At 39.5% G+C, this 22,128-nt stretch overlaps 1 protein-coding gene across 3 annotated transcripts in view; it reads left to right on the top strand.

The window, feature by feature from the left end:
- The first annotated feature begins 1,651 nt into the window (after nucleotides 1–1,651).
- Nucleotides 1,652–22,128, top strand: part of cdk18 (cyclin dependent kinase 18) — a 72,124-nt gene continuing 51,647 nt past the window's right edge. For 2 of the 3 annotated variants that reach the window (XR_007139924.1, XM_027154835.2), the window contains exon 1: nucleotides 1,653–1,952. The gene's annotated coding sequence lies outside the window, so the exon portion shown is untranslated. Of the gene's footprint in view, nucleotides 1,953–22,128 lie in introns of all 3 variants that reach the window. The other variant, XM_027154836.2, reaches the window with a different exon arrangement.

Raw genomic sequence — 22,128 nt, 5'->3', positions numbered from 1 at the left:
AATAAATTATTTAAAATACTTGGACTATTTCATTATAGCTTATGTAACTCTTATAATGCATCACATTGGCATAATGGCATTTATTTATCTATCTATCTATCTATCTATCTATCTATCTATCTATCTATCTATCTATCTATCTATCTATCTATCTATCTATCTATCTATCTGTCTGTCTGTCTGTCTATCTATCTGTTTATTTATTTATTTATTTGTTTGTTTGTTTGTTTATTCATTCATTCATTCATTCCATTCTTTTCTAGAAAAATAAATATTTAAATAACTTGGACTATTTCATTATAGCTTATGTAACTCTTACAATGCATCACATTGGCATAATGGCATTTATTTATTTATTTATCTATTTATCTATTTTTTTATCTATTTTTTTATTTTTTTATTTTTATTCATTCATTCATTCATTCATTCATTCATTCATTCATTCCATCCTTTTCTAGAAAAAAGAAAAATATTTAAATAACTTGGACTATTTCATTATATCTTATGTAACTCTTATAATGCATCAAATTGGCATGATGGCATTTATTTATTTATTTATTCATTCCATTCTTTTCCAGAAAAAAATATTTAAATAACTTGGACTATTTCATTATATTTCATTATATAACTCTTATAATGGATCACGGGGAAAAAATGCTCTTAACACTCAGAAAGTGATTATTTAACAGAAAGAAGAAAGTGTTAAATATGATAATAATTTACGATGACGGATGGACGGATGAACTGAACGTTTTAGCCACACCTACTTTGCGTCGGCCAATCGCAGGCAGGGTCGCTTTGTTCCCAGTTGTGTGACTCGTATGCTAATTATTTATTTCAGGATTACATCAGATATTCTTTTAGTTCCTGTTCTCAGTTATGTGAGCGCTATAAACATTTGTTTCCTCACAGAGTCTCGTTTCCTCTTTTTCTATCTTACAGAACCAAAAGACAAAAAGTCTCACAGCTTGTTACAAACTTTCACATATCAGAAAACTTTAAAGCATCACTTCCACCTTTTCCGAGCACTGACGTCTTCCCTAAACGTTAAATAAACATCTCCTTACGGAAACCTTCACCGTATCTCTGATTACACACCTTGTTAAATCTGTTTCCCGCCATAGGAGTCCCTCTGTGTGTGTATGAGCTGTTACTATAGCAACCGTACCGTATCGGAGTAGAACGAGATGATTAATATAAACCTGGGGTTTGTAGCTGCAGAACCTGTTAGAGAAAATCAAGAATGGAGCATTCAGCAGATGTTATTATATAACTGCTGTCTGAGGAGTGTGTGTGAGGGTGTGTGTGAGGGTGTGTGTGTGTGTGTGTGTGTGTGGAGCCCACAACATTCAGTACAGACTCCAGTGGCCATGTTTGCTATTTAGAGAAGCCACAGCCACCATGCACACATACACACACACACACACTTCACATATACATACATAACCATATTGCATTAGCCCCATGTGAGAGGATCATAGGCTCACGCTATTGGTCGTTGCCATAACAATAGGGGCGGGGAGGCAAGCGGAGGTGGAGACTGAGTCTGATTATAAAATCCTTCACAGAGACACATTTGCTTCCTGTATTTTTCTTTCATATTTTCAGTTGTTGCTGTTTTTTTTTTTTGCTTCTCTCTCTCTCTCTCTCTCTCTCTCTCTCTCTCTCTCTCTCTGTCTCGGTGGTGGGGGGGAGGGACGGAGGGCCTCGTATGAAAAGCAGCAGAAGAGAAGGCAGTGCAGGAGCAGCCTGTGGAGACGGGGGACAGACTCTGAGTGTGTGTGTGTCCACCTCCAACTCTCACACACATACGCACACACATATCCCCCAGTTGTGGATTTATTAGTGTTGCCAAAGAAGCTGGAGGGCCTGGTGTCGTCCTCGTCCTCGTCCTCGTCCTCAGCAGCAGCAGCAGCAGCATCAGGGACACACAACGCTCCTCGTCCTCTCCTGTAAGTATAAACTGCAGTGCCACAAACATACGAGCTCTGATTCGGAAACAGGAACTTGTTGCTTTGATTTTTCAGGCTAGTCACGCTCCAGAGTGCCAGGCTGGAAGAGGTCACAGAGTGCGCGTGTGTGTGTGTGTGTGTGTGTGTGTGTGTGTGTGTGTTGATCTGTAGATCATTGACTAATTCATTCATCTGTTGAGGTGTTAAAATGCTTTACGATGCATCAGGATGCAAAACGAATGCTTTCTTTTTTTAAAACTTTGCTACTTGTTTATTTTCTTGCTCTCACACAACACATCAATGTTGCATCTTAAAACCACACACACACACACACACACACACACACACACACACACACACACACACACACACACACACACACACACACACACACACACACACACAGTGTTGTAGAGATGACTGGTTGTCCCAGAGGGAATTATTTCGTTTAGTTAGAGATCTGTTGTTGTTATCATGACCAGTTATTGTTATTATCAAAGTTATTACTTTTTATTTGTTACTCTTCAAGTTTGTTCTGTTAAAGTTGAATCCAAACCCACCTGAAAAACCTCGAAATAATGTTCACGTGGAGTATATTGTGTTCTCTCTATTGTGTGGGTGGAAAATACAGGAATAATACAGGAAGTTTTTTGAATAAAATAAATAATAATAATAATAAAATGCTCACTGAAAAAAAGGTGAAAAGGTATCATGTATATTTGAATAATAAACCAGATATTTGCATAATGTTTGAATATTTAAAAAGCGGGCTGTGATATTATTATTATTATTATTATTATTATTATTATTATTATTATTATTATTATTATTATTATTATTATTATTATTATTATGCTTGAAGCATTTGAAAGCCCATATATATAAGAAAAATTCAAGTCAAGTCAAACTCAAGTCAAACTGCAAACAAACAAACAAACAACAAACAAACAAACAAACAAACAACAAACAAACAAACAAACAAACAAACAAACAAACAAACAAGATACTCATCAGGATATGACACCATCTCTGAACTCTTTTTTTCTCCTCTTTTTAACTTGGTTATTTTCTTGCTCTCACACACCACATCAATGTTGCATTTTAAACACACACACACACACACACACACACACACACACACACACACACACACACACACACACACACACACACACACACACACACACACACACTTACTGTCTTATTGTCTTTACAAGGACCTTCTGCTGACCTCAATAACTAAAATGAAACCTTTCACATCTTTCATTTTATTTTGTTGTTTTTGTTTGTTAGTTTTTTATTTTTTTGTTTTTTTTTAATTGAAAAAAATATATATATATTTTCCTCATGAACACAAGCTTATTGTCAGGTACAAAGCGAATCAGATATTCAGGTTCCTTTTCCTTCTGTTTACTGAGGTCCCCAGTAAGAGATAAATACCTTTCTCCATACACACACATCCTGTTAAGTTCCTTCGTGAGCAATACAAGACTTGATTAAATATAAAAAAAAAGTCTAGAAATAAAGCGCCGCTTCGACAGCTAGCTAACCGGTTTTCATAGTGCTGATCTACGCACCAAACTTCTCATGACTCATAAATAAAGAGCTAAAAATTTCAGTAATAAAAGCAGGACTTGTGGAAAAGCGCAAGTCAGTCTTCCTCAAGCGAGAGCATAAAGATAATGTTAGCACGTCGAAAAGTAACTTCTCTTAAACAAGCATTAAAACGTAAAACAAAAATGTTTCGAATTTCTCAGTGTAGGTGATGACTCGCTACAATTCTTGATCGTTTCGTGTATTAAAGTGAAATGTAAATAAAATAAAAATGAAATCCACCATTTCTGTTAATTAGCATAAAGCCGCTAGCTGGTTGAGAGAATGATAACTTCGAAGGTCGAAGTTAAAAGAAAGGAAATTATTCATTAAGTATCCAACCACAGTCAAGTGGTTAGAAAAACGACTACATATCGATATAGTGATAAAATAATCACAGTAGAAACGAATACATCGGATAACGTCAATATCGTGACGTGATCTTTTAGTAAAATCGAATTCTAAAGTAAATAACACCCGAAGATTTCACTTCCTCAAGTACAAGCCTCAGCTCCTGAACTGTTCCGTCGCTCCAAGAGTTGTTTGTCTTTTTTTTATGACCAAAAACGCTCGATTTTGCAGCTTTTTTCAAATTTGTGATCTGATTTACTGTGTTTTAGGTGTTTTTTTGTGCCTCTTTGTGTTTTTTGTTTTGTTTTGTTTTGTTTTACATTAAACATTAAAACTTTGCTGAAATTTACAGCACAGGATTCACATCTGTAAGGACTTCCTATGATAGTCATCGTGTTGATATCACTCGATACGACAGAATAAATCCGTGGCCATGTTGAAAAAAAAACTTAAGTTTGCTTGAATTTTCGTTCATACTATCTGAAGGAGCGAGTGAAGACATTTTCTTCTGTGAACTTTCCAATAAAATCTTCTGAATATTGAACCGATTCCTCTCGGCTGTAGTTATGTTTATATTCCGGCTCTTCCGTTGAATATTGCGAGAGCTGAAACGGCTCGTTCTCGGCTCGAATGTTTGCTTTTGGCTTTGCTGTGACTCATAATAATTCACCTTGGCGTCTGAGTTAGTGCCTCTCGAGAAGGTGATTTCTGATAATTGCCCAGTTGAGTTTCACTGAACGGAGACAAATAAGAGGCATTATTGCTTATTGGAGTCAAATTAGAGTGGGAGAAATTACCTCTGAGAGATGAAATGGGCAAATAAGAAAGGAAAAGAAAAAGAGAGCATGGCTTCTGAGGGTGAGCTCCAGAGTCGATTATTGAGTTCGGGTCTGGAAAAACACGACCCTGTGAAGAGACAGAGATCTTAAATATCGCAGTAGGAACCGAGAGAGAGTCGGAAAAGGTTTAATAATGCAATATTGAAGAAAGTTACCGCCTCTGGAGCCAAATCAGCCCAATATCAGAAAAGCAATAACAGACACCGTCTGGGTTCTGGAGCGACGGGGGAGTAATAAGGAATATTTCCCTAAAATTGTCTATTTTTTTAAAAACATTTAATAGAGATCCATTGTCTTGTGTGCAAATGTTTGTACCCCCTTTCAGGACAGAATCTAATTTGCACTAAAAGGTTGATTTGTTTTGTTTTTCCCAACAACGGAAAAACGGACACATTTTAATGCTAACCTAACACGACTTTTTATTCTTTTACCCAAAAAGTAAACTTGGACCACAGTCAATCATATTACCTTCCTATTTTTATTAAAACCTCGATGATCGATTTTATATGATTAAATTTAATATCCATAAATCCACCGATTCATTGTGTGACTAAAAAAAACAACAACAATACAGATACAGTCAGGGATATTTCTAGCTATCATGAATTACGGATTTATTTTCTTTACTATTACAAGTGAAAAACGTTCTAAAACAGTAAGATACTCACAATCAGAGAAATACACCAAAAATTCTCCTTTCCTTTGAATGTGATATAAATATTCTCTAATAACTTCCTGACTCTAATAATGCCCTGACTGGCTTCATCATAAACTTCCTCTCTCCTTGACATTTCTAATAGCTTCCTCTGAAATGAGGGCTTTTTCCTCTGAAAAAGTTCTCACTGATGTTGACATTGACATGATGTTTGGTTTTCATCTTGTTGCCAGATTCGGTACGTTTGTGTACATTTTCTACTTTAATTGTGGTCAAACTGCCAACACCGTCACACCACAGGTACCAAGTGTGAGAGCTAAGACAACGCAAGCTTCTAATGAGACATGTGAAGCCGACATGAACTGCTGGAACTTGTGGAAACAAATCGGCCCGCTTCCATATACATTCAGTGACTGACAGGTGAGAGGAAGATTAAGCCCCTCCCACCCATAGTGCACTACCAATTTAGCTCACTTGGTCTGTGAGGTGTTTTTTTTTTTTTTATTTTAGTCAGACATGGAAAGGAGGTCACGCTAAACTAACATGGTGATCATTGGATTTGCAGGTCAGCGGTGGAGATTGCCTCTCAGCTCGTCCTCTTCACTCTCCATGTTTTGTTAATGCTGCTGTTCATGGTCCTGTGAGCTAATAGCCCCTTTTTACCATGTGCACAATGCCCAGGGCTCGCCACTATTATCAGCCCTGATTGACATTCAATACAAACCCACAGCATGTTTGGTTTGGACAGGTATACTCGTCTAATGCTGTGTGTGTGTGTGTGTGTGTGTGTGTGTGTGTGTGTGTGTGTGTGTGTGTGTGTGTGTGTGTGTGTGTGCGTGTGCTCAGATTTGGGGAAGTGTATTTAGTTAAACATGGTGCTGATGACATAAATCGTTGCTAGTCTGTGAATGGATGAAGGATTAAAAAAAAGCAGGAGAATATTTGCAGCTTTGATTCCAGGATGTAGAGCATTTTATTGTCCAATAAAATATACACGGGTCGATACAACATCCATTCGTTCGAATGCCTTACCATTTCCATGGCAACAGCTCATTTACAGGGACTAGTACACTGAACTTTTTTTAAGTGTATTGTTGATTATTTGTGAAATCGCAATGTTTTCTGTAAGGAGATGTTTATTTATTTGACGTTTATGGAAGGAGTCTCCGGTGTCAGTCCGAAGTAAAGCTCCGACTTTATCTGAGTTTAACTTCGGGAACGTTCGTGTCATCAAGTGTTACTGTAAATGGATAAAAAGTACGACGTGTCATCATCAAGTGATACAAACGTTTACTGAAGAAAATATACAAAATCATTTCTATACTTTTTTTTATTATTGAAATTTGTCCATATTTCAGTCTTTTATATCAGTTAATAAAAAATGAACATGTTAAGTAATCGTTCAACAACTTCATATATTTCAGCATCTGATCAATGTATTGGTTCTAAAGAAATTTAGAACGCATCCTGTAATCGAATCAAATCTCACAAATCCACGATCGAGGGGAAACACAGAAATTGAAATGGACCAGGAGGGAAATAAACCGCTGGTAAATCACAAGTGTTACACAATCGTGACTAAAGTGGAGGGAAAATCAGGACAGGGATGAAGAGTCATGGGATCACATCATTCTTTTTTTCATGTCCTCTTTTACAGATTACAGGACTGGGTGAGATTTCTGACACATGGAAGTAAAATGTGAGCTGAAATAGAACTGTATATTTGGGGGGGGGGGGTGTTAATTGTATTGAAATGACAGCAAAAGATTGACAGTTGATAGAAATGCTAAAGAGCTTCTGAGAGCTTTTTAACTAAAAATCTTGCTCGATCTGCAGATTCCTTGCTAACGTTAACGCTCTAATGCTCTAATGCTCTAATGCTTTTTTGCTTGTTTAGAGGTTATGACGTGCGGTGAGTCAGGCGTGAACATATTAAACATACACAAGCTGGTGATATTTCTGGACTGTTTAGGTGGCAACTGTACACAAAAAACATGGCAGGCCTACGAGAGATGATTGTGTTATTGAGATACTTTGATTTTAAAGGCATAAAAAAAATTTATTCAGTTATTATTTATCACAGCTGTGTATCGATGGAGGTAAATAATTCATAAAATAATCCAAAACTCGTGTTAGTTTGATTTTAGAGCAGGCACGTGCACCAAATCTGGACCGTGCACTCAGTAGTTCAGATGACGAATTTATATACATGTTGAATTCTCTAATTTGATTGGCTAAGACATGTACGTGGCTGGTTCACTCTGCAACATGAAGGCAGTGGTTCGTGGTTTTCCGAGTTCTTTAGTCGTAAATACGACGTCCGGTGCGTTCGAGTCACATCCGTTGAAGCGAGATGGACATGAAGCTTAATTAACTACAAAAAATACAGTAACCTTTATTAACCTGTATCATAAAATGAAGGACAACAAACACATCAGGTGCCTTTAGCTTTTTTAAATGTTTTTAATTAATTCATGAAGCTGCTAAAAGCATGATTGTTACACATCGCACTGTAATCAAACATTTTCTCACATTTTAGTGCTTAAATCTTACCCGGGTTGCTTGGATTTCAATAATTGCCATCATAAACCAAACATTTAATAAGCTGGAATACCTCAAATCAGATTCTAAAATGAGTAAACATTCGATGAATTATACTGTTAAAATCTAAAATTCACACGCCCCCCTAATGACAGACATGCCCCCAACTCGTAAACTCTGAGCTATAACAAACTCTGACGACTTTGTGGTGACGTTCGTGTGCGTTCAACTCGTAAATACGGGATCTGACATAACGCCCACCTATCATTCTTCCTGAAGTCACACCTCTCTTCAAGCTTTTTTAGTTGTCATTAAAACTCATAAATACGAACTTCCTGATACGATGTTTACTGAAAACTTCCTTTCAATTCAGTCTGTTGTTATTTTTGACTCTCTCACTAGGCCTGGGTTAAATGAGTACTGGGAAAAACTGCACACCAGTCAATACATCATCTTCAAACCTGGCTTTGGCTAGCATTTTTTATTTATTTATTTATTTATTTATTTATTTATTTATTTATTTATTTATTTATTTATATTGTATTATTATTTTTCAAATCAGGCCTTATTTATTCAGTAATTAGTTCAGTAAACATTTTCTAGATTAAGTGGCATTTTGTAAAAATAAAAAAAATATTAATTAAAATATTTAATATTATTAAAAATTAAATTATTGCTTTCTAGCCCGTTAATCTAATGAGTTTGTCTTGGATAAGTTACTTCATCTGTCAGGTTTTCGATATAAAAAGATGTACAGGATTTTTAAACAGGTGAGAAAGATACCTGTGTAAATGTGACACAACAAGGAATTAGCTTGATTTTGCTTTTAATTAGCTAACAAACTGAACAAGCAGCTTATCAAACAGTATAGATAGCGTTAGCTAACTGGTTAGCAGGAAATAAGCTACTCAGAATCCATCACATTTACTGTCAAGTTCTAAAGGTTAGAGAATTAATCTTAGTCTTACCTAGCAGGCAAAACCGCTAACAACTTGGTAACCTGTAAATATTTTTTTAAAGGTGTAAAAACTAGCAGTGTGGGGTCTGTTTTTAGCGTTAGCATTAATGATCATTGTTTATTATGTTAGCATTGCTGTTCATCGTGTATTAGCTTAGCATTAATGATCAGTGTTTAATATTAGCATTGCTGATCTCGTGTATTAGCGTTAACGTTAATGATCATTGTTTATTATGTTAGCATTGCGTATTAGCTTAGCATTAATGATCATTGTTTATTATGTTAGCATTGCTGATCTCGTGTATTAGCGTTAGCGTTAATGATCATTGTTTATTATGTTAGCATTGCTGATCATCGTGTATTAGCTTAGCATTAATGATCATTGTTTAATGTTAGCATTGCTGATCATCGTGTATTAGCGTTAGCATTAATGATCTTTGTTTAATGTTAGCATTGCTGATTATCGTGTATTAGCTTAGCATTAATGATTATTGTGTATTAGGTTAGCATTAATGATTATTGTATATTATTTTATTATTCATAAATTCCACATGGAGCATTAGCACTTCAGTTTAACAACATCATGTCCTTCAGAATAAATTCATTTATTTATAGATGTTTTTTAAGTAAAACTAAGGGTATCACAATGCATTTCTAGATTTTTGGTCCGGTCACATTTTTAAAAATGACTGTGTTTGTCTACAATCTAGTCAAGCAAGTATATTTAAACAAGGACTGAACTGTGAATCAGTGTAGAGGGCATGAGTCATCTAAAAGTCTATAATGATTCATCCTAAAGCCACCTCGTCTCTTTATTTGAATATGGGATCAGTTTCCATTACACACCACACACCAGAGAACTGTTTCCAGATCAGCTGTGCCGGGCCGTCAGGACGTCAGGGAGAATGTGTGCTAATAGTCACACCCAAGTGCAAACAGAGCTGTACACGGCGCGCCGGAGCTGCTCGTTAAACTGTCAACACCGATGTGTTTCACTAAATCATATCTCGTTGAGGCCATTTATAGGTCGTAAAATCTGTACACCGCTGCTGTCAGCGGGAGACCTGAGCTTTCAGCCGCCTCCACGCTTGCTGCTTTATGGCCGCCGTCTAATATGTGATGGTTCTGATTTACACCACAGTGCTTGCTGAATTCTGCATCCTGATTGGTCAGGAGGTCTTGATTATTTTCCTGTCAGCCACAAATCCCAGGTTGGTTTCTATCAATGTGCTTGTTTGTGTCTCATTAAAGGGTTTAATAAATGTGTGTAATCATTTTTTCAAGGAGTCTCTGGAGCCAGCACTTAGTGGTAGCTTAGAGGCTAAGGTGTTGGACTAGTACTGTAATCTGAAGATCGGAAGATCACTACTCCGATTTTAAATCCCAGGTCCATCAAACTGCCACTACCGGGCCCCTGAGGAAGGCCCTTAACCCTCAACTACTCAGTTATATAACATGAGATACAAATGTATGTTGTTCTGGATAAGGGCATCTGCCAAAATGCTATAAATAAAAATAAAAAAGTTTATGCCTCCAGGTTCTAACTAGTTCAGTTTGACTCATAAGATTTATAGAAGATTTACCAGGTAAAAATATTTTAAGCTATTAATCCTATTAGATTGTTTTTTTGTTGTTGCTGTTGTTATATTTTTCCATATACTTTCTTCACCATTGTTTATTATTTACTCAAGCTGTTCCCAGAAACAATGAGATCTCCTAATGACGTGAGCTCTGTTTTTAGTAAATAGCCTCCATCCAGCGTGAAAGTCAGAAAACCTTTTCTAAAACACGTCCAGTTGCGGCAGCGAAAACGGATTAAATCAAGAAAACAAACGGCATGTTGTAATCTTTGCTAGGATACTTAGATTAGCTTAGCATCAGAGTTTTGTTGTGCTTTAAACACTGAAGGCGTTGTTTAATAACGATACACGAGGCAGACTGTTCATACACACAGAGAGCTTGTTGTTGGAGTGAGAGACGTCCCTGCCCCGAGTCATTGTGACGCTCAGGACGAACGGCGGGGGAAGGGATTAAACCAACGCTTAACGCTGGACCTGTAATAATATAAGGAAAAATAACACTTGAGGAAGAACTTGACACGACACCACGAGTCGTGTCCGGCTTTAAAGATTAATATTTCACGTTCATGCTGCAGAAATGTGACAGCGATGACAGATCACCAAATCTGTAGCAGAGTTTCAGATGTTTACAGAATTTTAGCCCTTATCCAGAGTGACTTACATTTTTATACAACGGAACAATTGCGGGTTAAGGGCCTTGCTCAGGGGCCCAGTAGTGGAAGCTTGGTGGACGTAGAAATCAAACTCACAACCTTCCGATTGATAGCCCAACACCTTAACCACTAGGCTACCACATCCACAATATTTAAACTGTGCTTTCGTCAAACATTTGCATTTATGGCATTTAGCAGGCACCCTTTTCCAGAGTGACTTACAAATGAGCAACTGAAGGCCTTGCTCAGGGGCCCAGCAGTGGCAGCTTGGTGGACCTGGGGTTCGAACCCATGACCGGCCGATCAGCAACCCAACACCTTAATCACTGAGCTTCCACATCCCATACATATCACCTACACACGTAAACAATAGGGTTCTGAAAATTCATGCTGACTGCATCATGACACAACTAATTATGGTGTACAAAAAATTGAGTTTAGTGTTATTTTTATTGTACGACAAAATGACACACAATTTGATGCGATTGTAAAGAGTTCAGGGGTTTGGGTGGTGGTGGTGGTGGTGGTGGTAGTGGGCCGAGTTTTCAGTTCGTTTGCCACACAGCAAGCTTCATCCAACTTATAAAAATCAAATTAGTTCTTGGTGTGTTTATTCCTACCCAGACAAATCACCTTCTCGTAGCGTACTGTAGCATTATGCTAAAATGTTCTCATCCGACATCAACATAAAATATACATAAACACATAGCATCAGGGTTCGAACAACAACCTAGGATCTAGCGGTAGAAAGACCAACATGCTATGCTACACAACGATGCGATGCGGAAGATGCGACTTAAACACACATGCTCGTCAACCGGAACGTGGCGCTGGTGCAGCCGACATACATGTGATACGCTGAAGCGTAGTGCCTGATAGGGAATGTAGTCATGCGCCGTAACCATGACAACTACTGGAACAGGGACAGCTGTGACCCCATGGCACCGTGACACTTCAATCTTTCTACATTTTTTATATTGGACACATGACAAAACAGAACCAAAATAACTTGCCCATTGAAGGCAGAAGGGGGAAATTACACACCACAACAGACTCTGTCCCTTATCCCGCAAAGACAGATGAATATTTCACGTGTTTATTCACGTCCTCCGCATGCAGCATGGCGACAGAAATGACAAATAACCTTCTCACGCCGTCATCCATAACCGGGGTGTAATATTAAGCCGTTTCTGCGTTCCCGTGCCTCGTTTGTCTTAGTTTAGTGGCCGGGATTAGTGTCTGACAGGCGGGAATATTGCCTTGAGGGAACACTCCAGGGAGAACGAGCGTCCGTCTCTGACCGAGACATCTTCATTTTCCAGGTACTACACTTTCACGGTATGGAGACCTGGGTCAGCTCTTGTGCTATCACACAGAGTGAAGACGCCACCTGAGGCTTTGCTAATGTGTCTAAAAATAGGCATCATTAGCTGCCTCAAACACACACACTCACTGGGGGAGTATTTTATTTTTTAGATCTTGCATGTTTTGTTTGTGTTTGTGTGGCAAAGATGAGAAGACAACATGAGTAGTATCAGACGCCAGCTCTGTTTATTGGGCCGCGTTTTACAGTATGTGTGGGTGCGTTTATTAGCTTTGTACGAGTTTTAGCAGCTTTAAGCACTATTCGGACGGGATTAGTTCTACATGGGTGACATGGGGGTAAAGTAATTATTACCAGAGCTTCTCTGTGATTTTAGTCCCGTCCGAATGTGCCATCTCGGTAATCATTACGGACAATGTCAGTAAAGATTACGGCGACTTTTACCTTCTGTAAAAAGGTCCGGAAAAATGACCTCAGGTAATACTGATCCCGTCCGAATAGACCCGCTGTAAATATGTACGGTAAAATTCTGTCATTTCCTGTTTAAAAGTAGTTTTTGGCACGTTTTTCAAGAATGGAGGCGCCAAGTTGTCTGTTTGCGCACGTGATAACAGGAAGCAACGTCGTACGCACATGACGACAAGGAGGTTACTGTGGTGCGTAAAGTGAGTTACCCTTCCCACTTCTGCTAGTTTTACTGAGATGTCTTGTCCTGTGCGAATTGGCCAATTAATATTACAGACGTCCTGAGGTAAAATTGCATTATTCCACGTCCCCACGTAAAACTAATCCCATCCCAATAGGGCTTTAGTCTGTCTAACCTTTTCAGAAGTAGATGAAGCTCGAAATGCTGCATCAATTATAGTGTACATCTGTTGGTACATCTGAGGAAGTTCACACTCACACTGCACAATGAGACCATTTAAAAGGAAGAATGGTGGCTCTGAGAAACGTACCCATGTTGACTATCAAATCAGAATTAGCCAGAAAAAGCCACATAATAAGATCCAGAAATGTCCTAAATTTCTAAAGAGAAAAACAAATCAAGTGGGGAGTTTCAGCTGAAGGGTTTTGTTTTAAGGGTTTTATGTAAAGAGTAATGTAAAAAATCATTATGAAAAGAATAGTAAGGGGGCACGGTGGTTTAGTGGTTAGTACGTTCGCCTCACACCTCCAGGGTTGGGGGTTCGATTCCCAGTTTGCATGTTCTCCCCGTGCCTCGGGGGTTTCCTCCGGGTACTCCGGTTTCCTCCCCCGGTCCAAAGACATGCATGGTAGGTTGATGCATCTCTGGAAAATTGTCCGTAGTGTGTGTGAGTGAGTGAATGAGAGTGTGTGTGTGCCCTGTGATGGGTTGGCACTCCGTCCAGGGTGTATCCTGCCTCGATGCCCGATGACGCCTGCGATAGGCACAGGCTCCCGTGACCCGAGAAGTTCGGATAAGCGGTAGAGAATGAATGAATGAATGAAAAGAATAAAAGGACAATGTTTTTAAGGCTAAGATTCTCAAGGTTGTTGGGATTCTTATAAAAACTGCTGATTGTAATAAACCTTTTATTTGCATTTGTACAGTCTGCATAATTCCTGCCGGACTGAGCTAGTCAGGTCAGTGTGGAGCTGGAGTCAGATAGAGAAGATCCTTAGAAGGTCATCACTGGATTCCTTTTTTTTCTACAACAAGCAAACCCACACACACACACACACACACACACACACACACACACCTAATCCACGTTTAATCAAAAACATTACATCGCTGGGAAAAGGGTGAAGCAGGGGAGATGAACGACATGAAGCAGAAAGTAATCGGCAGAGCTGTAGGTCTTTAACACACAGCTCACCTACTGCTACAGTCTAAAGATCGATCCTGGAAAAGTTGCATGGAGAAGGAAAAAGAGAGATGACGTTTATTTCACACTGGCTGGCACCAGAAGTCTCACCAGACAACAAAGAAACTAGTTAAAGAAACTAAACTAGTTGTTTATTTACTATTTTACCTGGTTAACGTGCAACATATTTATATAGTCTTAGCTAGTACCAGGTAACTAGTGAGACTAGCTTGGTGTAGACTTCTTCTTCTTCTTCTTCTTCTTCTTCTTCTTCTTCTTCTTCTTCTTCTTCCTCTTATTATTATTATTATTATTATTATTATTATTATTATTATTATTATTATTATTATTATTATTATTATCTAGTCTAATATCAGTTATAAAGGTGGAATAAAGGCAAAACTTTCAACTTTTATTCTAATAATTAATTATATTAATTAAATGTTTTAAAAAATATTTATAGCTTTATTACACAGTAAACTGTCGTTCTTCTCTACAGTCACAGCATGTCGTGTCACAGAGAAACCAGAAAATCTCTGATAATTTTGCAAAGAAAGCACTGACACTGGAGACTCCTTCCATTAATCTTGTCCCCTGGGTCCTAGTGCACCCCTGGTAAAGGGAATCCTGGGTTTATATAGTTAGAGGTTTCACACTGCACCTATTTCCCCCGGGGCTGAATCCTGGCTCATCATAACCTGATGTTCCACACTGTCTAAATGTCTAAATCCTGCCGGAATCTTCTAATTTGTGTATATACTGTATATATCCAACATGAACGACCCTGATTGGACAAATCCAGGGCACAGTCGCTTTAAATAATGGCTTTCACATCAACAAGGATAAAAAGTTCATCTCTGTGCTTCTGCACCTGAGCAGTTCTGTTATCTTTCTCATCTTTTTTCCTCTTTTTAAGTTTGTCGCGATTCGACGAGCCATTTGTTCATTAATATCCAGATTTCACTTTAATTATTCAGTGTGACGTATTTCTCCCTCGCTACAGCGCAAACTTCTGTGATGTTCAGCGTTTTGCTGCCTGACTTTATTAATCTAGCGAGGCGTTTTTTTGTTTCGTGTTGCTCCCTCCAGGATTTCACATGCTGCTCAGTTCCTGATTGGGTGTCTGTTGCTAAGCGACAAGCCGTAACGTTCTAACACCACCATGGTTTAACGCCGTACACGTTTGGCACCACGATGTTGTGTTAACATGACAGTTAAAAGCTTCGGAGCAACGATCCGTAACCCCGGGAAAAAAGCTGTGTTTTATAACCTTGCTCCTAAATGCCACGTGCGAAGCGTTCCTCTACCCCAGGGGTAGACAAGAAATGAGGTGTAGAATGTCAATACCCCTGGATTTAGAAAAATTCCACCATATGAACCGGGTTATATAATAATCTATTCATTTAGAGCGTCTTCTAAACAAATCCATAGTAAGGATAACTTTGAGCCGAGGACCGAGAGTAGATGCAGGATATAACGTACGGTTTATTACACACATCATGTGATGTTAGATTAGTCTCAGAAACCGGTCCTGATATAAACCATGAGTCACTCTGACAGCTGGAGAATTTCCAGACATTGGGCCGCAGCTGGCTTTGTGATATTCTAATACTGAGTAAACAAGTGCGGCGTTAGGACTGAGTCTGATTCATTATCCTGCGGACGATAGAGAGTGAAACAGCCTTTTAATCTTCATGTTGTAAGTGAAGGAAGGGCGGAGAGGCCGGGAGAAGGTGACTCTCGTACTCATTAATCTGTCTGGACCCCCGAATGCTCCCGTTTCTCAGCTCCGCACGGCTGCAGATAGCGAGAGACATGCGAACATAGGAAGATCTTTTCTTTTCAAGATTTATTTATTTATTTATTTATTTATTTATTTATTTATTTATTTTACTTTTCTTTTAAATGAAAAAGTTTAGAATGAATAAATATTTGAGACACCGATGTGATACCTGGGACGAGTAGCAGGGTGTCGGGGGGGGGATCTGATACTGTAAAAACAAACAAACAAACAAACAAATAAATAAATAAATACATAAATAAATAATAGATAAATTACTTAATTAATTATTCTTTTTGAGCTTACAGTGTTTTAAGAGATATGTTTTTATTTTTTTGTTTTTTTTTGTTTGACATAAAATCTTATAAAAGTGATTACACGGAATAATTATAGACTTTTTTTTAGTAGTTACAATATTTGGTTCTGAATTTATTAGAAATGTTTTTTGTTTGTTTGTTTGTTTGTTTGTTTTTATATCAACCATGTTCTAGTTAAATATTCCTAAATTTAAACATATATCAGTATCAGTATTGAAGTATTTTATTATATATGATCGTTGTACCACGTCCTTGCTAATAAAAACATTATCAATATTTTTATTCTTCCATCTCGTCGAACTGGGATCAGTTTTGTTTTAATCCGAAGACAAACCGCAAAGAGTTTTTGTTTATTTTTGTTTGTTTCTTTATTTAATTATTTACCTCAGAATCGCTCCTGAAATTCCCACAGCGCTCGTTTTTTAAAGTGAGGATCGTCCACGTCACGCCTCGGTACAGCCGAAAGGAGGCAGTGCTTCCTGATAGGCCTTTGGCCAGTTAACTGTCTTCTCCTTGCCAGCTTTGCTTGTTGAAAGAGCTCGAGGGCGAGACTCCGTCCCGCTGCTCGGTTTACCCGGTTTACTCGGCTCGTTTGCCAAGAGGAAGAATTCAGATTAAAAATTGGCTTTAAAAATGAATTTAAATTGTCATATTCAAATGTTCGCATAATTACTGGATCCATCATGTGGTCAGGGCCTTACACTAAACACATACCGACTTCGCTTCGTTGTCACTACATTATTTTTCACTATGCAGTTTTTAGATGCTTTACTTTTTTTTTCATCAGCTTTTTTTCCCCCTTAGTATTTTTTCCTCCATATGATTCATTTATTTATGTTATTTCCATGAGTGAATTTTTCACCATTTTTATAAAAACTTTTGTGATTCATTCATTCATTCATTTTCTACCACTTATCCGAACTACCTCGGGTCACGGGGAGCCTGTGCCTATCTCAGGCGTCATCGGGCATCGATGCAGGATACACCCTGGACGGAGTGCCGACCCATCACAGGGCACACACACACACACACACACTCTCACACACTACGGACAATTTTCCAGAGATGCCAATCAACCTACCATGCATGTCTTTGGACCGGGGGAGGAAACCGGGGTACCCGGAGGAAACCCCCGAGGCACGGGGAGAACATGCAAACTCCACACACACAAGGAGGTGTGAGACAAACATGCTAACTACTAAGCCACCCACCAACCCCCTTTGTGATTTATTTTCATGGAATTAATTTTTTTTTTTTTTTAAATTTATTTATTTATTTATTTTTAAATCATGATTCATATTTTTTCCCCTGGATTTTCTTTTGTTTTTTTTTTTTCCCAACTGACTTTTTACCCCATGTGATTATTTTATTTTCATGGGATTTCCTTTTTTCACACACAGGACATATTTTTTTTATCCTCCTCCATTATTCACACGTGTTTTCCCGAGTTTACGTATCTGTATTTTCACGTGTCGCGACCCGTAATTTTCACATATGAACGGCTGTAAACCGGATCATAGACACTTCTGCTTTTTCTGCATTACTTCATATACATCACTCCAAGGCAGTGGAAACTATTGGACTGGCCAGGACGTGCTTTCCTTCCTACATTTGTTAGTTTCTCTAATATTTTCTCTAGAGACGAGAGACAGACGAGTCCGTGACAAATTTATCAAATTCCATGCATGTCTTTTCTTCAGGACGAATCGCTTCGGTCCGTCCAACATCCATGGGATGTAAATTATAGTCATTTCACAGAAAACATTGCACACTGTATCTGAGGCCTTTTCTATCTCACTCGAAATTGAAGTTATAGTTGAGTTAATATCAAATGTTCGCTCGATTTCAGAAATATTGGCACCCTTGATGAAAACAATCAAAAATGCATATACCTACAGGCTACAGTAAAGTGCTGCTACGTGTGTATGTGTGCGCGTGTGTGTGTGTGTTTGTGTGTGTGTGTGTGTGTGTGTGTGTGTGTGTGCATGTGTGTGTTACCCTATGATGAATAACCAGGTTACAGCACTTACTGAAGAAGAACATAGAAAACCATGCTGTTGGTCAATGTCCTTATTAAAGCCTATTAATTATTATATAAAAATTAAAAAAAAAAAAAAAGATAAATTGAATCAATTGTTCTTAGAAAATTTTTCTTAAAAAAAAAATACGAAGTGTGAAGATATCCTTCTTGCGTTATTGATAATGTATTCGTTTGTTAGTTTGCTATGAGCTATTTTTCCTATACTGTACAGTAAGTACACACACACACACACACACACACACACACACACACACACACACACACACTGTATGATGACAGCAAGTCTCACTGAGATGCTCTTGGGCCGTGGTAGACCTCAAGGAAGCTTTAATCAGCTTGAGCTTTGAAAAGTTTCTCTCTGCAGCATGCGCCATGAATAAATAATGCGTTATTGTGCCGAATTACAACCTCGACGTGATGCAGATACATGACATGTTGTCAAATCTATTGACACGTTGTCAAATTTTATTTTAATCGGATCGATCAGCGCTACAATTTTGTTAACTGGCAGGAATAATTCTGCTTAATGTATGTGTGTAGGAGTGCATGATGGTCACAAAAAGCAAAAAAAAAGAGAGCAAGAAGCGAGGGACACGTCTCCTGTGGGGCGGCAGATGATATGCGGATATTTTCATAAAGACAAAGAGGTGATTTCTGGAAAGCATTCATTCATTCATTCATTTTCTACCGCTTATCCGTACTTCTCGGGTCACGGGGAGCCTGTGCCTATCTCAGGCGTCATCGGGCATCGATGCAGGATACACCCTGGACGGAGTGCCGACCCATCACAGGGCACACACACACACACACACACACTCTCACACACTACGGACAATTTTCCAGAGATGCCAATCAACCTACCATGCATGTCTTTGGACCGGGGGAGGAAACCGGAGTACCCGGAGGAAACCCCCGAGGCACGGGGAGAACATGCAAACTCCACACACACAAGGCGGAGGCGGGAATCGAACCCCCAACCCTGGAGGTGTGAGGCGAACGTGCTAACCACTAAGCCACCGTGCGCCCCCCTTTCCTGAAAGCAGTGTATGTTAAATCCTTCATTAATGCAGCTCAGCCACCGCAGCTACCACTGCATCTATTCGTATAGCTAGTCTTACGAGTCATTAATATAAAGCAACGTTTGAGTTTTGTACAGCGTTTATTACGTCGGTGTCTAATCGAAAATAAATAAACAATTTACACTCCGTATAGAAAATCAGTGCTTCACCAAAATTTGCATATAAATTCGTTCGTCCTCTATAATTCTATACTTTACACCTCACCTCCGTAATAAACAGACGTATACGCGGATGTCCTGGTGACAAATCTCATCATCCTGATGGAGCTAGTTTTCCTACCTCACTACTTTTCTAAACAGGAATAAAAATTCTGTAATTTACACCAAGCTGTGTTCTGTTTTTGTGTGGCACATCATAGAGGATCACATCAGGCGTCTCTCAGCGTGACGGCACTCTGCGTGACGGCCCGCTCGGACAAAAACCGGCACTTAAACAACTGCTGTAGTGAATTAGCCGAGTCCCTGGGTCCCAGATCGTCGATGAACCTGGAAAAGGGGGTTGCATGAGCACTCCCTATAGGACGCTGGGTCACCCTTGGCTACGTTCGGCGGAGGCAAATGTCACGCCCACTTGCCGTTGTTAACAAAATGGTATTAGCTTCCAGCACTGGAGGACATCTGTCCTTATGTATCCAAATGCGATTGCTGTGAAAGCACATGAAAAGGCTCAAGCGGTGGCTTTAATGGCGCCAAATGGAACCTGACGAATGGTGTGTGTCGGGACGTGTGATTGTGATTGTGTATCCTCGAGCGCTCGTACGCCGATGATTCATCTCAGGCAGGGCGGGGAGATATGAGAAATAAAATACCAGCGTAAGACGTGGAAAGTTAAATCGAGAAGACTGATGCGATCTTGAGTTTTAGTAGAGATCGTCCTGTGATTATTAAAGACGCGAGTACATTTTTCCACGTGACTAATGATAAAAGGTGTGAATGCTCACGAAAGGATTGTGACTTAATATATGAATATATGATCATATCTTCTGTGGATTTCAAGGAACGTAGGCTGAAGTGACTCTGGTGTCCTCCGTATCATTCATTCATTTATTTTATACCGCTTATCCGAACGTCTCGGGTCACGAGGAGCCTGTGCCTATCTCATAGGCGCCATCGGGCATCGAGGCAGGATACACCCTGGACGGAGTGCCAACCCATCACAGGGCACACACACACTCTCATTCACTCACACACTCACACACTACGGACAATTTTCCAGAGATGCCAATCAACCTACCAGCATGTCTTTGGACCAGGGGAGGAAACCGGAGTACCCGGAGGAATCCCCCGAGGCACGGGGAGAACATGCAAACTCCACACACACAAGGCAGAGGTGGGAATCGACCCCCCGACCCTGGAAGTGTGAGACAAACGTGCTAACCACTAAGCCACCGTGCCCCCCGTATTAATTATCACTGCGTGAATCGAGATACGTACTGAGTTTCTTTTTCTTAATCAGGAGAACAGGAACCGTGATACAGGACAGTGGAATTATTAGCATAAAGTCCAGCTATCGGAGAGCAATTAGCTGACCAGTAGAAAAAAGAAAAATGATCTCGATCCTGATCGGTTAATCACTTTTCTCTAAAGGACGTGTTTGCTTCAGGTTAAATACGGAAGCTCGCGCGGTCTCTTTGTTTGTCACGGTTGTTGCTCTGCGGTCAGTTACGTAAATACGACATACTGTAGGTGTGCTATGTTGACTGTCAACAAATATTTCAACCTTGCTTGGTTTTTTGATTATTGACGCATCACCATCACCATCAGTAGCGAAATTTCTTCTTCAGAGCTGTTTATCAACCACACTGGGCGAGCAGGGCGTCATATAGACATCACACACAATCTGTTAACACACACAAATGACCCCAGAGAGTAGCTTTTAATGAGCAAAGCCATCTGAAACCTCTATTGCATCCAGAGAAAGAAAAGGAGGAGAGGAAAAGAGAGAGAGAGAGAGAGAGAGAGAGAGAGAGAGAGAGAGAGAGAGAGAGAGAGAGAGAGAGAGAGAGAGAGAGAGAGAGAGAGAGAGAGAGAGAGAGAGAGAGAGAGAAAGAGAGAGAGAGAAAGCAGCTTGAGACATCAGTGTTGTAGCATCAAGGGCTTCTTGGTGCCAAACTGTGGATTTTCTCTCCTGTAGCCCAGGGCCAGGCTGGTCTGGCAGCAGAAGGAGAGCAGATGCCATTTGATGACAGCAAAGCAGAGCCGGCCAGCTAGGCGCTGTCAGAGAGATCAGAATCATCTCATTATTTTTCTCACTCCCTTTCATGTGCAGCGTCATGTTTCCAATCAGTTCGACCGCGTCCTGCCGCGTGCGAGACCCACGACCCACGAAGTAAACAGCATTAGCGTGACTTTTTCTTCAGCTGGAGCTCTTTGTGTTTGTGTCATGCATGTGGTGAGGAAGTCTTTACCTCATGCATGGAGGTCTTTTGTGCTTTTTGCTTCTTTCCTCGATGCCGGCTCTTTGAGCGGTGGAACGATGCCCCGGTGCGCTCTGTGCTCCATGCCGAGCCGAATCTGTAGTCGGTAAACAAGACAAATGGGGCGCATCCTAATTTGGAAGGCATCCCTGGCAATCAGCAGTTATGCAGTTTTAGCCAGAAAAGAAAGGGAAAAGAAAGGGAAATGTCGGCGCTGATA

This window comes from Tachysurus fulvidraco, chromosome 2 (assembly GCF_022655615.1).
Source record: "Tachysurus fulvidraco isolate hzauxx_2018 chromosome 2, HZAU_PFXX_2.0, whole genome shotgun sequence".
In the NCBI taxonomy this organism is placed as follows: Eukaryota; Metazoa; Chordata; class Actinopteri; order Siluriformes; family Bagridae; genus Tachysurus; species Tachysurus fulvidraco.
The sequence above is the reverse complement of the archived record's forward strand: the minus strand, read 5'-3'. Positions and strand labels throughout refer to the sequence as shown.